The sequence below is a fragment of the Castanea sativa genome, chromosome 8, assembly GCF_040712315.1.
Source record: "Castanea sativa cultivar Marrone di Chiusa Pesio chromosome 8, ASM4071231v1".
In the NCBI taxonomy this organism is placed as follows: Eukaryota; Viridiplantae; Streptophyta; class Magnoliopsida; order Fagales; family Fagaceae; genus Castanea; species Castanea sativa.
In genome coordinates this window covers 54,556,525-54,564,292 of record NC_134020.1, presented here as the reverse complement: position 1 = coordinate 54,564,292, position 7,768 = coordinate 54,556,525, and the positions used below count along the sequence as shown (strand labels likewise).

Genomic DNA, 7,768 nt, shown 5'->3' with positions numbered 1-7,768 from the left:
ATGTCACCACAGTACTGCCTAAAGGCGTTGCTGTCAAATTGAACGCCATTGTTCGAGACAAGTGTATGCGGTATACCAAATCTAGTAACAATATTTTTCCATATAAATTTCTTGGAATCAACATCTCGGATATTGGCTAAGGGCTCAGCTTCAACCCATTTAGTGAAGTAGTCTGTCCCTACGAGCAGCCATCTTTTGTTTCCAAAGCAGCCTCTCGAAATGGCCCTACAATGTCCAGCCCTATCGCGCGAAAGGCCAAGGGCCGGAGAGCAGGTTAAGACCCCCTCTAGGTTGGTGGTTATTAGGGGCGAACCTCTCGACATTGATCACATTTTCGGCATAGTCCCGAGCCTCCCTCTCGCATATCGTCACCAATAACCCCGAGTCGTGCTCTATAGGGCCTAAGGATCTTCCCCGTGTGACTCCCACAAATTCCCTCATGCAATTCCTCCAAGCAATGATTCTATTGATTCAGGTGTACACACAACAAGTACGGTCCCGAAAATGATCGTTTGTATAGCTTCCGGTCCTCTGACAACTGCAAACGCGGCGCCTTTCGACGTACCTTTTCTCGCTTCGGCCTTGTCTTCGTGAAGGATGTCATTTTTAAGAAAAGACATGATCGAATCCATCCGCCTAGGACTAGGCCTTATTAGATGGATGCGAGGTGCATTAGCAAGCATAAGAGAAGGTTCTACCGCATCCTCAACGAGAATAACCCTTGGTAGACCATGAGCCGAGGATGTGGCCAATGTAGCCAAAGAATCTGCATGAGTGTTTCCACTCCTAGAGACGTGAGCTAAGGCAAAGGAGTCGAATTCAGCTTGCTGACGTTTAACCTGGGCCAAATAGTCCTGCATTCTGGGGTCTCTAGCTTCCATGGTCCCCATGACTTGGCTGACCACTAACAGAGAGTCCGAGAACACATGGATCTCCTTGCCACCCATCTTATGTACCATTTTCATGCCTACTAAGACTGCTTCATACTCGGCCTCATTGTTAGTAGCCGAGAAAGCCAATCTCAAAGATTTTTCGAAGACAATTCCTTCAGGGGACATTAGAACAAGTCCAACACTGCACTTTTGATTAGCAGCCCCATCAACATAAACTCTCCAAGCCGAGGGCGATACGCCGTAATCACACCAACCGATTTTTCACCCATGCGTGCTTCTTTTGAAGTTTCTTCTAACAATGGTTCGCAAACTCGCCACCAAACCGCCGAGGACTCCGACCCTTCACCGAGGTGCGAGGCTTGTATTTAACATCAAAGTTGCTCCCAAAATGGTTCCCCATTTTGCCACTCTGCCAGAATAATTAGCACTACGCAACACAGCCTTGAGAGGCAACTGGGTCAAAACAACCACAGTATGAGATTGGAAATAATGAGGAAGTTTGCACGTGGCGTGGACTACAGCCAGAAGCGCTTTTTCCAAGGGCAGATAGCGCACCTCGGCTTCACCCAAGGACTTACTAACGTAGTAAATCGGTCTCTGTACTCCATTTTCATTCCTTATAAGGACTAGGCTCACCGCGTGAATAGCCACGGCGAGATAAGCGAATAAAACCTCGTCCACCTCAGGCCGAGATAAAATGGGTGGCCGAGAAAGATATTGCTTAAGCTGTTGAAAGGCTAACTCGCAGTCCTCGGTCCATTGAAACCCTTTCCACTTGTTCAACAACTGAAAGAAAGGACGGCACCGGTCAGCTGACCGAGAAATAAATCTATTCAACGCAGCAATCATTCCGGTCAATTTCTGAATGTCTTTTGGATTCCGAGGCGGCTGCAAATTCTGAATAGCCTTAACCTGCACTGGGTTTACCTCTATGCCCCTATGAGTGATCATATATCCCAAGAACTTTCCAGACCCCACACCAAAAGAACACTTGGAGGCGTTAAGGCGCAACTTATATTTCCTTAATATCTGGAAGGTGTTGGCCAAATCTGTCATGTGCGAAGGTACTGTCTTACTCTTCACCACCATGTCATCCACGTATACTTCTATGGTTTTCCCCGCTAAGCTGTTCAAACATTCGGTCATCATTCTTTGGTAAGTAGCCCCAAGCATTTTTTAACCCAAATGGCATGACCTTATAATGATAATTCCCTAGTTGAGTAATGAAAGCAGCCTTCTCCCCGATCTTCTAACGCTGCGGAATTTGGTGGTAACCCCGGAAGGCGTCCAAGAAACTCATCCGAGGATGTCCAACCGTAGCATCTACCAAGCTGATCAATCCGTGGCATTGGGAACGAATCTTTAGGACAGCTCGTTTAGATCGCAAAATCTACACACACTCTCCACTCCGCCGTTCTTCTTTTTAACAACAACAAGATGAGCCAACCATTCGTGGTAGAAAACTTCTTTGATAGCCCCCGCCCTTTTTCGAGTTTAAGAACCTCTTCCTTCACAAACCTTCGAATGTTCTGAAGATCGCCGAGGTGGCTGCCTCCTCGGAACGATGGCAGGATTGACGTTTAAACGATGACAAATAAAAGTTCTGATTCTACGCCCGGAGCCTCATAGGGTCCCACGCGAAAACATCTAAATTATCCTTCGTAAATTTCAACAACTCCATCTTCTCTTGGTGTGGCAATAGTATGCCAACTTGGAAGAACCTCTCCGGATCATCCGTTATTACAAACTTCTCTAACTCCTCACAAACAGCATCTTCCGTCATCGCTCCAGGTGCCTCCGGAGCTATTAATTGCTATGACTCCTGGATGGGCAAGGTTGATGACTCAATTTCTGCCTGACGAAGCACCGCAGCCGATATGCATTGCCTAGCCACTACCTGGCTTCCGAGGATTTCTTCAACATGCTCCCCCGAGGGGAATTTCACTTTAACATGTAAGGTAGAAGAGACAGCTCCCAAAGCGTGCAGCCACGGCCTGGCGAGAATGGCTGTATATGGAGAGTACGCGTCAACCACAATGAAATCTACCTCAACCGTTTCTGTGCCAAATTGAACAAGTAAACGGATTTGTCCCTTCGGCACAACGGCTCGCCCTTCAAAGCTTATAAGAGGTGAGTCATAAGGAGTTAAATCTTCCAACTCCAACCTTAGCCCCTTAAATAGATTAGGGTACATGATATCTGCACCGTTGCCCTGATCTATCATCACCCTCCTCACATCATAATTCCCTATCCTGAGGGTAACCACAAGAGCATCGTCATGGGGCTGAATAGTCCCTACTTTATCCTCCTCGGAAAAATCCAAGACAGGTAAAGTACTCTTTAATCTCTTCGGCCTGCTACCCACATCCTCGGCCTGCGGATGGGAAACCGCCATAACCCTAGTGGGACCTGAGCCGGTCCTACCAGGTGCCGAAGATAACATTGATTGTTCCCAATGCCGGCCGAGATGAACCGTTCCTCCTGTTTGAACCAACTCGACCGACTTGCCCGCAGGCCGACACAAGTGCCGCTTTAACTTTCCCTCACCGACGAGCCGCTCTAGATGATTCCACAGGTCCGACAGCTCTCGCAGTGTGGCCCACATCCCGATGGTACCGATGCAAAGGTTTTGATTTCTTCTCGCGTGTCCCTGCCCATCTTGTCGGGCCATCTCGAAGAAGGGCTCTTTACGAACTTTTTCTAACAACCGATGCACCGGTTCTCGGAATACGCATTTACAAACAGGCATCGCCGAGCCGGATTGTCCAAAGTAATCCCTCCTCGGCTTGTTGTTGTGATATCCGTCCGACCCGAAATCCCTTCTCTCCCGGCGGATGACCTTCTCCTTTCCTTTTCCCCGCTCGCCGGTCTTCCTCTACCCTTTTATATTCATCAATGCGATCCATAAGACGGCGTACGCCGCGGACGGGCTTTTTCGTCAAAGACTTTCTTAGGTCGTGATCGCAGGGAGGCCCACCTTAAAGGTATTAAGCGCCACCTCATCAAAGTCGCCGTCTATTTCATTAAACATCTCCCGCATCTCGTCGGAGTATGCTTTCGTTGTCTCCCCTTCCTTCATGACTATGGATAGCAACGAGTCCAATGACCGAGTGGACTCGCTACACGTGATGAACCGCGAAGCAAATGCCCTAGTTAGTTCCCCAAACGAGCCTACGTACCCCGATTCGAGACCGTTAAACCATCTCATAGCCACCGGCCCCAAGCCGGAGGGGAAGACTTTACACATCGAGTCTCGTTGTGAGAGTGCACTCGCCATCCTTTGGCTGAAGTGACTCACGTGCTCCACCGGATCAGTCCGGCCATTATAGATGGTAAACGTGGGCCGGTGAACCTCCCCGGAAGCCTTCCTCTCAATCCTCCGTGAAAACGGAGATTTAGAGAGCCGGTGCAACGCCCTACTCATGGTATCGTTGCCTAAGCCCCTAGAACGAAGCTTCTCACGTCCGCGGGTTGGTCGGGTCGTTCTCCTCACCGCAGGATGTTGCACCGGCGGGGGAATATGACCTTGAACTGTAGCCAAGTCCCCTATCTTTCTCTAAGGAAGAACTAGACGAGGACGGGGAAACCTTACGTTTAGCACGGCGTAACTTCCTCTTTAAACGATTGATTTCCTTCTGCATGGAGTTAGAACCCTTATCGTGGGTAGTGCTACCCCCTCCACGAGTATGGCTAGCGCCCGGGTATTCTCGTATGGACGCTTCCCTCACGATCTCTACGATGTTCAAGACGTTCGAAATGATCTTCCGTTGTGATCCTCGTGACTCGCATGGTGAGAGCCTAAGCTCGCCATAATATCCCTACCTCTTCTAGACTAGATTTCCCTACGTACGGCGCCAATTGTAAGTGCACAATCGCACCTGACCTGGGCAAGAACGTTTATGGCTCAAAGCCCAACGAGCCTTAAACAATATGAATTTGTAGAGCGTGGGCTTTTAACCTAGGTTAGAAGTGTATTGGGATTAAATGACAAACTAAAGATTGCCAAGATTTTGGAAACAACAAGGAATATTGCAAATAGGCCTCGACGTAAGCCGAGAGTCGTTCTTATATTATATCTTTCCCTTTGTCTTTTTTCTTTTTTAGGTTACAAAAGTTCGTCCCGTTTCGTTTTAGGTCCCTCCTTAAATACTCTTTTTTTGAACACTTTGTACACGTGTTGCCCCATCTCCCCCTTAGCCTAGATATTTCCCTTCTCGTTGCCTTTGAATAGAACCGAAGTTTCTCTTCATCTGCTCGGTGTCACTTCCCCATAAATGCGTCAGTGGGGTAGGTGCAGGGTCTTTAATGCGGAGGTAGCAGCCTTTATCTTTGACATTTCTTCAACATTGGTACTTCTGGGGCGTTCTAGGGTTTCCCACTTTTAACCATTGGTCTTGACCGTGTCATTCCCCAACCTTTACCATGAAGTTCTGGGTTCTCCGGTGTCGATCCGACGGAAAAACATTCTCATCGATCCTCGGATCCTCTACAGTACAAGCCGACCCGAAGTACTAACAAGCCCTAAACTCAAGAGCAAGTCGGCCTTCCTTAACACGGCCCAAAAGGCCCACGTTCCCATCAGGATCTTTATACTCCCCACAATAATATAATAAACAATTTTGTAAAAAGAAAGTGTAACTCTAAACCTAGTATTTGTTTTATCCCCAAAAAAAGGCTTATTACTTTTTTTTTACCAAAATTCAAATTACACCATTTAATTGTTTTTATGTTTTGTTGAAGTGATATTTTCATGTATAAAGTTTATCTAATATTTGGTTGGGGTGAGAAGGAGAGAAGGAAGAGGGAGAGAAGATTATGACGTGTCATTGTTTGGTTGTCGTGAAAGGGAAAGGAAAGAAGATGGGTGAATATTTCACTTAGATTTACCATTTTATTCATTTCAAATGAGATAAAATGACCATGCACTGTAGGTTACGAAAATACTCACATTATACATTGTTTCAAATTAAAATAAAAGTATAATATTAATTTAATTTTGATCTTCATACTTTTCTATTTATTTATACTCCCATTTATTTTCATCCACTTAATAAAGGAGAGCATTAAATTTTTATCATCTTAGTTCATAAATTTTTTTTTTCATATTAGTCATTACCCTTCTTGTCATTACATTGTTAAATCCAATATAATAGTGTTTTTTTTTTTTTAAGTCTACAATAAAACAATATTGTGTTACATTTGAAAATAGTGCTAGTTTTATAAAAGTCAATGGATGGTATGACGAATTTGATCGGAAAGTTAAAAGTTAAGAGCTAAATTGATAACAAGAACTAGTTTTGAACCTTTATCAATTTAGCCTTGAAACTTTATCTCTATGTCAATTTTGGTCATTTCTTCTAGTGACTTCTATTAAATTATCATTAAATCCAGTAAAACAACATCGTATTACATACATAATCAAATTTTATAAAAGACAATAAAATGAAGGATTCATTTCACAAGAATGTTAGATTTATTAAATAAAATGACAGACATTAAACTTTATGAATAAAAATGATCATTCATCCAAATTTAAAAGAATGATTGAATTTTACTTCTTTTTTTTTTCATTTTCTTGTGGGCAAGTTCATGGTTTATTTTTTCATCTCAGTAGCTGGTTTTCCCCAGGGAAGTTGATGATTGTAAATCGAAAAAATGATAATAATGAAATTAAAACTGTAACCAAAGTTAAAAAAGAGGACGCTAGACGTCAACAATGGCTGGTTTGCCCGAGAGGTTAAGGGGGAAGACTTAAGATCTTCTGCACATAAGTGCGCATGGGTTCGAACCCCATAGCCAGCATTATGGAATTTAGTATTTATTTAAGGTTTTTGTCAAAATATTTTTTTATTTATTATGATTGATTTTTGTCAAATAATTTGAGCTTGTGATTTTGAAAACTAAACAAAGTTGAGAATTAATTTTCTAACAATCCTACATCTTGCTAAATTTTCATCTAATCTTTGAAATTCTCTTTTGGTGAGTATTGAAATTGATTTTTTTATTTATTATTTTTTATTGTACATAAAAATACCACCCTTCTTTTAGTTCCCTCAAGCAAAACATTTTACCTATTGAGGATAAAAAAAAAAATTCCAAAAAATAAATGTAGCCCACCTATCTATTAAACGAACATAGCTGCATATGTTTGCTATTCATACACCAAACATTATTTTGATCTTAAATTTGGAAGGATAAAACAACCACAAAGTACGTTAAATTGGGCTGTGTAGAAACTGGGCTAGACAAATTACTAGAAATGATCATAGGCCCAGAGAAGTTAATTTTGGGCCTTGTATTGGGCTTTCTAAAATTTGACAAATCTCAAACCCAAGGCCGTACTAATATATTGTGGGCTATTGCTCTCGAAGAATTTTGTAGCATAAGTGGAATCTATCATCATCTAAACCTAAAACTCATCGTGTGAGTTATGAGTTACGAAGGACCACTTTTATTTTTCAAATCAATGAAGGCAAGCCTCATCTTTGACAACATATTGAGCCATTGAGGCACTGCAGTTAAAGCATTTTATCACCAACATAACAAAGCAAATAGAATGTCAAAATTACGAGCCATTTTATTGTGACAATCTTACTAGTCTATGTAGTAACGGAGCTAGGATTTTAGTCTAGAGAGAGCAAAATTAAAAGACGATATTAAAAGTGAAATTTATCTAAAAAACATTAATCAACAATAATAACAAAATAAATAAACGATTGTAAGCAAATATGAATATATTTCATATTATTAAAATAAATAAACAAAAACAATCAATTCATAGCTACTAAAAAATTTATAAACTGATGGAGTAAAAATATGATTAGTGTCATTTAAAAAATATAATGAATAAATGTTTGAAATTATTTTTTGTGATT

At 42.4% G+C, this 7,768-nt stretch overlaps 1 non-coding gene across 1 annotated transcript; it reads left to right on the top strand.

The window, feature by feature from the left end:
• The first annotated feature begins 6,612 nt into the window (after positions 1 to 6,612).
• Positions 6,613 to 6,695, top strand: TRNAL-UAA (transfer RNA leucine (anticodon UAA)). The gene has a single exon. It is a non-coding gene; the product is annotated as a tRNA-Leu (tRNA).
• Positions 6,696 to 7,768: the final 1,073 nt, after the last annotated feature.